Here is a 9,574-nt window from a genome sequence, read left to right on the forward strand (position 1 = left end):
AAAGATATGATTGAACTAGTAAACAATTTAAAATCAAACAAAAAGCCAAGTAATTAATTGAAAAAGATTTGAAAATCAATTTTGAAAACATAAGAAGTTAGAAAAAGATTTTGAAATTAAGTTTTGAAAAAGATATGATTGAAATCTTATTTTGAAAAAAAAAATTGAAAAGGAAATTAAAAAGATTTGATTTTTGAAATTAAAGTTGATTACTTGACTAACAAGAAATTAAAAGATATGATTCTAGAATTTAAAGATTGATCATTTCTTAATAGGCAAGTAACAACTTGAAAATTTTTGAATCTAAACATTAATTGTTAGCATTAATTTCGAAAATATGAAATAAAAATAAGAAAAAGATTTTGAAAATCAATTTTAAAATTTTCGAAAAACATGAAAAGAAATTGAAAAAGATTTGATTTTGAAAAAGATTTGAAAAAGATAAAATTTTTAAATTGAAATTTTGACTTAATCAACAAGAAACAACTAAATTTTAAAACTTTTTGACTAAATCAGTTCAAAATTTCGAAATTTATGAGTGAAATAAGGGAAAGATATATTTTTTTTTGAACTTTTAATGAGGAAAGAGAAAAACATCTAAATGACACATAATATAAAAATTTAAGATCAAAACTAATAATGCATGCAAAAATACTTTGAATGTCAAAATGAGCACCAAGAACACTTTGAAGATCATGATGAACATCAAGAACATATTTTTGAAAATTTTTATGAAAAGAGAAACATGCAAGATACCAAACTTAAAAATTTTTACTCTATAGACACTAATAATTCAAAAATGCATATGAAAAACAAGAAAGGACACCAAACAAGAAAAATTTTAAAGATCAAACAAAGAAATTCATCAAGAACAACTTGAAGATCATGAAGAACATATACATGGATTTTTGAAAATTTTTTAAGATAAATTAAAAATATACAATTGACACCAAACTTAAAATTTGATACTAGACTCAAACAAGAAACATAAAATTTTTTGTTTTTATGATTTTATTAATTTTTTTTTGTAATTTTCGAAAATAAAAATAAAATAAAATAAAATTACCTAATCTAAGCAACAAGATGAACCGTCAGTTGTCCAAACTCGAACAATCCCCGGCAACGGCGCCAAAAACATGGTGCACGAAATTGTTATCTCAACTGCGCCAACAACTTGGTACACACGATCGTAATCTCAACTCTTTTTCACAACTCCGCACAACTAACCAGCAAGTGCACTGGGTCATCCAAGTAATAAACCTTACGTGAGTAAGGGTCGATCCCACGGAGATTGTCGGCTTGAAGCAAGCTATGGTCATCCTTGTAAATGTCAATCAGGCAGATTCAAATGGTTATGAGGTTTTGATAATTAAAATATAAATAAAATATAAAATAAGATAGAGATACTTATGTAATTCATTGGTAGGAATTTCAGATAAGTGTCTGGAGATGCTTTGTTGCTTCAGAACCTCTGCTTTCCTATTGCCTTCTTCCAACCATGCGTTACCTCCTTCCATGGCAAGTTGTATGATCCTCTCGGATGAAAACAAATCCATATGCGCTGTCACCGCATGGCTAATCATCTGTCGGTTCCCGCTAGCGTCAGAATAGGACCATTGTCCTTTTGCATACTATCACTTGTGCCCCACATTCGCAGGTTTGAAGCTCGTCACAATCATCCCTTCCCAGATCCTACATGGAATACCACAAACAAGGTTTAGACTTTCTGGATCCCGGATCCTACTCGGAATACCACATATAAGGTTTAGACTTTCCAGATCCCAGGCATTCTGCCTTTATTCTAGCCTATACCACGAAGGTTCTAATCTTATATTAGAAACCCAAGAGAATATACTCCAGCTTTCGTCGAATGACTATGTTGAACATCATGTAGATCGCTTTGTGGTTGTCAGGCACGCGACCTTGGCTAAGCGAGTAACGAAGATTGGGTGATTGTCACGGGTCACCCCTTTATTCTGACTTAAATGAATTAAGTACGAGAGTATATCTTGGAGAAGAAGTAGGTGTGAACTGAATAGAAAAATAGTAGTAATTGCATTAATTCATGAAGAACAGCAGAGCTCCACACCTTAATCTATGGGGTGTAGAAATTTCACCGTAGAAAATACATAAGTGAAAGGTCTAGGCATGGCTGTGAGGCCAGCCTCCCAATGTGTACAAAATGGCATAAGCCAAGGACTCCCTATCCAGAGATGTATAAAAGTAATTTTTATACTAAACTAGTAACCTAGGTTTACAGAAAATGAGTAACTAAGTGCAGATAGTACAGAAATCCACTTCTGGGGCCCACTTGGTGTGTGCTTGGGCTGAGCATTGAAGCTTTTTCGTGCTTAGGCTGTTCCTGGAGTTAAACGCCAGCTTTGGTGCTAGTTTGGGTGTTTAACTCCAATTCTGGTGCCAGTTTGGGCGTTTTATGCCAAGATGTATTAGGCTGACTTTGAACGCCAGTTTGGGCCATCAAATCTCGAGAAAAGTATAAACTATTATATATTGCTGGAAATCCCAGGATGTCTACTTTCCAACACTATTGAGAGCACACCAATTGAGCTTCTGTAGCTCCAGAAAATCTACTTCGAGTGCAGGGAGGTCAGAATCCAACAGCATCTGCAGTCCTTTTTTAGCCTCTTAATCAGACTTTTGCTCAGGTCCCTCAATTTCAGCCAGAAAATACCTGAAATCACAGAAAAACACACAAACTCATAGTAAAGTCTAGAAATGTGATTTTTGAATAAAAACTAATAAAAATATAATAAAAAGTAACTAAAACATACAAAAAACTATGTAAAAACAATGCCAAAAAGGGTATAAATTATCCGCTCATCAGCGATCAACTAGAAGATGGGTGCGAAGATAAGATATGAAACCCTGGATCAGACTACGAAAACCAATTTTGGGAACTCATATCTTGGAGAGAACCTCACCCAAGCTTGGTGAAGATGGTTGGAAATTCTGACGACCGATTGAAGGACAAGCACTCTTGGAAGTTCAAGGATGGATACAAACATAAACCACCTTGACAAGGAACCTCTCAAATGTCCAACTTAAGGACTTAAAATAAAAGTGTTTGGTGGGAGACACCCCACCATGGTAAACTCTTTCTATTCTCTTGTAGATATAATGAATGAATGAATTGGGTTCCATTGTATATAGCTTCCTTACCCCCTTAGCACATTTTGCCTTGCTTGCTAAGTTGTTTATAGACTCTATGCCTTAATTAGGGATGATTCTTTGAATTTGAGTTTTTTCTTGGATTGTAAGTTTCCTCAATTTGTTTGAAAAATCCCCCAAAATTCAAAAATATGTTTGATTTTGCATTTTAGCTGGTTTTAGAGGAGATTGGGAGGATTATGAGCTCTTCTTGGTGTTTCAAAAAAAAAAGAAAAAAAACCGGACACGCGCAAGCGTACAATGCGCGCACGTGCCGGCTGTGCATTTCGCACTTTCAGGGCCAAGGACCAGAAAGTTGTGCCACTTTTGGGCCAACTTTGGGCCTTAATCCAAGCGGATGCGTACGTGACGCGTCCGCGTCCCTTTGTGTTTCCCTACCCACGCGTTGGCGCACTTGGCGCCTCCGCGTCCCATCATCATTCAACTCAACCACGCACAAGCGCACAATGTGCGCGCGTGTTGATGCGTTTTTGCATCACCCAGGCCAAAGACCCGAGAGTTATGCCAACTCTGGGCCACTTTTGTGCCTTTGGCCCAGCTCACCCATGCGGATGTGCATAGTACACGCCCGCGCCCATTCCCACATCTCCCATCCACGCGCAGGCGCATATGACGCTTGGTAGCACAAATTGCGAATCACACTTTTCACAACTCGTACCACTAACCAGCAAGTGCACTGGGTCGTCCAAGTAATACCTTACGTGAGTAAGGGTCGAATCCCACGGAGATTGTTGGTTTGAAGCAATCTATGGTTATCTTGTAAATCTTAGTCAGGAAGTCGATTATGTTTATCAATTGAATTGTGAGTAACCATTAGAGCATAAATTAAAAGTTACTTGTTGTGCAGTAATGGAGAATATGTTGGAGTTTTGGAGATGCTTTGTCTTCTGAATCTCTGCTTTCCTCTGTCTTCTTGTTCACGCACGCACGTCCCCCTATGGCAAGCTGTGTGTTGGTGGATCACCGTTGTCAATGGCTACCTTCCATCCTTCTAGTGAAAACTACGCTCACGCGCTCTGTCACAGCACGGCTAATCACCGGTTGGTTCTCGATCCGGTTGGAATAGGATTTACTATCCTTTTGCATCTGTCACTAACGCCCAGCCTTCAGGAGTTTGAAGCTCGTCACAGTCATTCAATCCTTGAATCCTACTCGGAATACCACAGACAAGGTTTAGACTTTCCGGATTCTCATGAATGCTGCCATCAGTTCTAGCTTATACCACGGAGATTCTGATTAAAGAATCTAAGAGATACTCATTCAATCAGATATAGAACGGAGGTGGTTGTCAGGCACACGTTCATGGTTTGAGGAAGGTGATGAATGTCACTAATCATCACCTTCATCACAGTTAAGCGCGAATGAACATCTTAGATAGGAACAAGCGTGTTTGAATAGAAAACAGAAATACTTGCATTAATTCATCGAGACACAGCAGAGCTCCTTATCCCCAACAATGGGGTTTAGAGACTCATGCCGTCAGAGAATACAAAGTTTAGATCTGAAATGTCATGAGATACAAAATAAGTCTCTAAAAGTTGTTTAAATACTAAACTAGTAGCCTAGGGTTACAAAATATGAGTGGACTATGATGGATGATGCAGAGATCCACTTCTGGGGCCCACTTGGTGTGCTGGGGCCCACTTGGTATGTGCTGGGGCTGAGACTTTAAGCAATCCACGTGCAGAGGCCATTTGTGGAGTTGAACGCCAGTTTTTGTGCCAGTTTGGGCGTTCAACTCCAGTTTTTGATCCTTTTCTGGCGCTGGACGCCAGAATTGGGCAGAGGACTGGCGTTGAACGCCAGTTTACATCGTCTATTCTTGTGCAAAGTATGGACTATTATATATTGCTGGAAAGCCCTGGATGTCTACTTTCCAACGCAATTGGAAGCATGCCATTTCGAGTTCTGTAGCTCCAGAAAATCCACTTTGAGTGCAGGGAGGTCAGAATCCAACAGCATCAGCAGTCCTTTTTCAGCCTGAATCAGATTTTTGCTCAGCTCCTTCAATTTCAGCCAGAAAAATACCTGAAATTACAGAAAAACACACAACTCATAGTAAAGTCCAGAAATATGAATTTTTCCTAAAAACTACTAGAAATAGACTAAAAACTAACTAAAACATACTCTAAACTATATGAAATTATCCCCAAAAAGCGTATAAAATATCCGCTCATCAACGCTCCCGCGCCACTTCCTTATTCTCCCATCCACGCGGACGCGCACGGTGCGCGCTCGCGTGGATTCAAAATTTCACTTACCCCAGGGACGCGAAAGCCCTAGCACAGTCGCGCACTCCCTCACCCTTTCCCCCCAACGTCTCTCCCTCTTCTTCTCCCTCCATAACCATCACCCTTCCTCTTCTTTGCAACCATCACTGAGCACCTCTGGCGACACCATCGCCGTCACCATCACCCTCACCTCTCTTCTTTCCCCTCTCCCTCTTTCTTTCTCTCCTCCTCCATTTCCCACTCACCCTAACTCCACTGCCATCAACAGCCGCGACCCCCATTGTCGCCGGCAAGCCTTCACCGCAACATCAACCTTCATCCAGCACACTTCCCCTCCATCTTCCTCTCTCCATCAACTTTCTGCTCTGTTCACTCTCTACTCCTCAGTTTTCTGCCTTTCCCCTGTTTTATTTCAATTCGTTGCTACAGCTAGTTAGTAATTTTTGTTAACTTAGTTTAGTTAGAAATGCATGTTAGTTGATTAGGTGGTTAGAGAATCTGAGCTAGATAGTGAATTTAGGTTTGTTTCGAATAATGTTGTTGTTTGGGATGTTGCTGTTCTATTGATTTTCTTGCTTTGTTTGTTGATGTATGGTTTGCTCTTATGCTAATTTGGCTTGTTTGACGCTGCTGCATACTGGTTTATTACTACTTTGTCCTGCCTGGTTGATGCTGAGTCTTGTTTTAATTTGAACTTAATCACTGGATTCAGTTAGGAGCATCTGTTTGGATTCATGTTGCTTGCTTGTGCAGTGAGGATTTTTGCTGAATGTATGAATTTAAGTTGTCTTTACTGCTATTTTGTCCCATTTTGAACTCAATCACTTGAATCAAAATACTTAGTTGTTCAAATTCATGTTGAATGCTTGTGATTGGCTGATGAATTCAAGAAATAAATGCTGCTGGATTGTTCCCTATTGCTATTTTGGTGCTATATTTTTCTCGTTGTTCCGATTTGAGCCTAATCATTGAATTCAATTTGGTTTAAAGTGTTTGAATTCAAATTACTTGCTTATTGAATGGTTCATTATCAATGGAGTGATACTGTTTTCCTTGAATTCAAATTGAATTGTCAATTGCTCCACTTCAAGTTTGTTCTTGCTTCAAGACCCTATTGTTGCTAAATTCCTGTTTTATTTTGTTCATGGTGCTGTTCTGGTGATGTGTTGTAAGCCAGTATTTCTGTACATTGTTTAAGAAAAGAATGTTGTTTTTTGCTGGCTGGTTTGCTTTAAATTGCTTTTTGATGTTTAGTTGCTGAAGGATTGGCTTATTTCTTTGGATTCATATGAATTCAGACATGATTTTTTTTGTGTTTTTACTAGTTAATGAATTCATATGGAATCTGAATTAATTTATTGAGTTTGGGAAATAGCCAACTTACTACTGAAATGCTGTCGGATTTTTCCTAACCATGTTTTATGAAATAACATTGTTTTATTTGGTGCAACAAGCTTCTATTTGACGAAATTCTGTGTCAATAGAATTTTGTTTTCTAAATGGTTTCGAAACTCCTCAAGAACTTGTTTACAAGTGTTGGTCATGCTTCTAACATTCTTTGCTTGTTTATAATGCTGATCTACTTCTATGCATTGAATAGTTTGAGTGAGTTTTCATATTGACCATAACTTGAAATTCTTTTAAGATTTTTGTGCCTCTTTTGCATAAACTCACAAGTTTGAAGGTTTTTAATCTATGTGGCTGATTTGATTCATTCTATTTATACCTAATTTGCATTAAGTCACATAGATAATGAGATTTTCCATTCTTGTTCCAACTTGTGACTTTTATGCGTCTTTGGATTTGGTGTTGAATGTTTCTTGGTTAACTTGTTCTTCAATATTTTGACTTTACCAACACCAATTAAGGCGAGCCTGGTGACCTTTACATTGATTGTTGATTTGATACCCATATACATGCTTTAGTGCAAATTTTCATATTCCATCATCAATGACTAAATGTCCCTCATTATTTTGAGTGTGCTTACAACATACTTTGTGCTTTTCTTTTGAATTGAGCCAAGAACCGTTATACCACTATCTTTGATCCACTTTTTTTTAAACTTCTAACTTGTTTAACTAACTAATTTCTCTTTTGGTTTTCAACTTAACTCTTTTGATCATTCTTTTGGGTATGACGTTTCATGAGCTTAATACACAAAGCATTGTGCAATTGTGGTTTGAAATTCTTGGTTTGTGACTTGATTTGAATTCTGAATTTTGTTACTTGCATTCCAAGAATTCTCTTTTCTTCACTCACTTCATGAGTATGTCTTACCTTGAGTGCTATACATCTACTTGGCTAGTCGCTTATATCATATCACATCTGTTTTTCAGGATGTCGGATAAAGAAAAAGCCATAGCTACTACCTCAAAGAAGAGGAAGCGCTCTAAAGCCTCTACCCCTTCTCCTTACGCCAACTATGCGAAGAATTTGCTAAATGACGTGGAAAAAGAGAATCAATTGTTACCATCCACGGACCCAATCAAGTTTTCCAACCTCTACTGTGAGCTTCACTTCCCCAAATATCAGAGGACGAATCTGAATATTGAAAAGAAACTAGTCTTTCCCAACGACGTGAGACGCGCCATCAATGGCCATATTCTGGAATTGGGCTTAGATTTTGTTGATGGGCATTTAGGAAGGATAAACACTTCGTGGGTGAAGGAATTCTACTGCAACTTCTTTCGTACCACTCTTGATTCAGTCCACCTGCGGGGTAGGGAGATCTTGATCACTAAGGCAGCTATTAGGGAGGCATTGCTTTGCCGACCTCGTACTGATGACACATGCGCCTATCAACAGGCAGATGTAGCTATCCACTGCATGACCTTTGATTATGAGATGTTGAAGCGCGTGATTGCCATACCGGACTCCCCTTGGGTGATGGATTCTGGCAACAAGAAGCCCAAGGGGATGCTATTCACTTATCTGTCGAGAGAGGCTAAGACTTGGAAGCATATATTTGCCCATTATGTCCTGCCCGCCATTCACTTTTTAGAGATCCCGATGGATATGCTAGTTCTTATTGGCTGTGTCATGGAGGGGAAGGAGGTAGACTTCCCCTGGTTGATCAGGCAGAGCATGTGGGGTGCACACATTCGTGGCCTACTGTCATTTCCTACATTGGTCACCAGCATGATTGAGCTAGCCGATGTCCCATGGGAGGACGGTGACGTGACACCACCACCCCCAGATGACGACGATAAGGAGGTTACTATTCCGTGGGGTGGGTGGGTGCACGAGAAACCTCTACCCAGACACCGTTTTCGAGCTAGAGTAGTGGTGGAGGTAGCTCAGCCTTCATCCTCTGCAGCAGCAGCAGGACCCTCCTCGGCTTCCGCTTCTGCAACCGCAGCACCCTTGCCACCACCACCAGCACCTGAGCCGACATACCTGCTTGTACAGCGCCTGTTTCGCTTCATGGAGCGCAGCAAGTGTCGTATCATGTGACGTCTCGATCGCATCGACCAGGTCTTCGTATCACAGGGTACTGAGCTACCTCCACTCCCAGACTCTCCCGCCTCTGATGAGCAGGATTAGGAGGAGGAGCATGTTATGGGGTGATGATCGGATTTCTGTCAGTAAAGAATTATTTAAAAATAATCACGTTGTAAGTATAGTTTCTAAACCAAAAAAGAATCCTTTCTTACAAAAACTTTGGTTGTCACAAGTAACAAAACCCAATAAAATTTATAACCGAAGTATTTAAACCTCGGGTCGTCTTCTCAAGGAATTGCAGGGAGGTGTATTTATTATTGGTTATGAGTTTTCTGGGGAATGTTGAGTTTGGGCAATGGGCAAATAAAAAATTATAAATTAAAGCAATGAAAATTAACAAGAGAATTTATGTAATTAAAATAGAGAGCCTTGAATGAAAGAATGATTAATTGGAAGAAAATAAATTATTAATTAGAAAAACTCTTGGCAAGGTATGAGAACTGGAAATCCTATCCTAGTTATCCTTATCAGGTGTGATGAGAATTGTTTATTGCTCCCACTTAGTTAACCCTTACTAAATAAAGGAAAGTCAAGTAGACTAATCAACTTGATCCCTCACGTCCTAGTCAACTCCTATGGAAATACTTGCTTTAGAGGAATCCAAATCAATCAGCAATTCCAATTTTCAATCAACCGCTGAGTTTGATAACTCA

Source organism: Arachis ipaensis, chromosome B6 (genome assembly GCF_059453495.1).
Source record: "Arachis ipaensis isolate K30076 ecotype BB chromosome B6, ASM5945349v1, whole genome shotgun sequence".
Classification (NCBI taxonomy): Eukaryota; Viridiplantae; Streptophyta; class Magnoliopsida; order Fabales; family Fabaceae; genus Arachis; species Arachis ipaensis.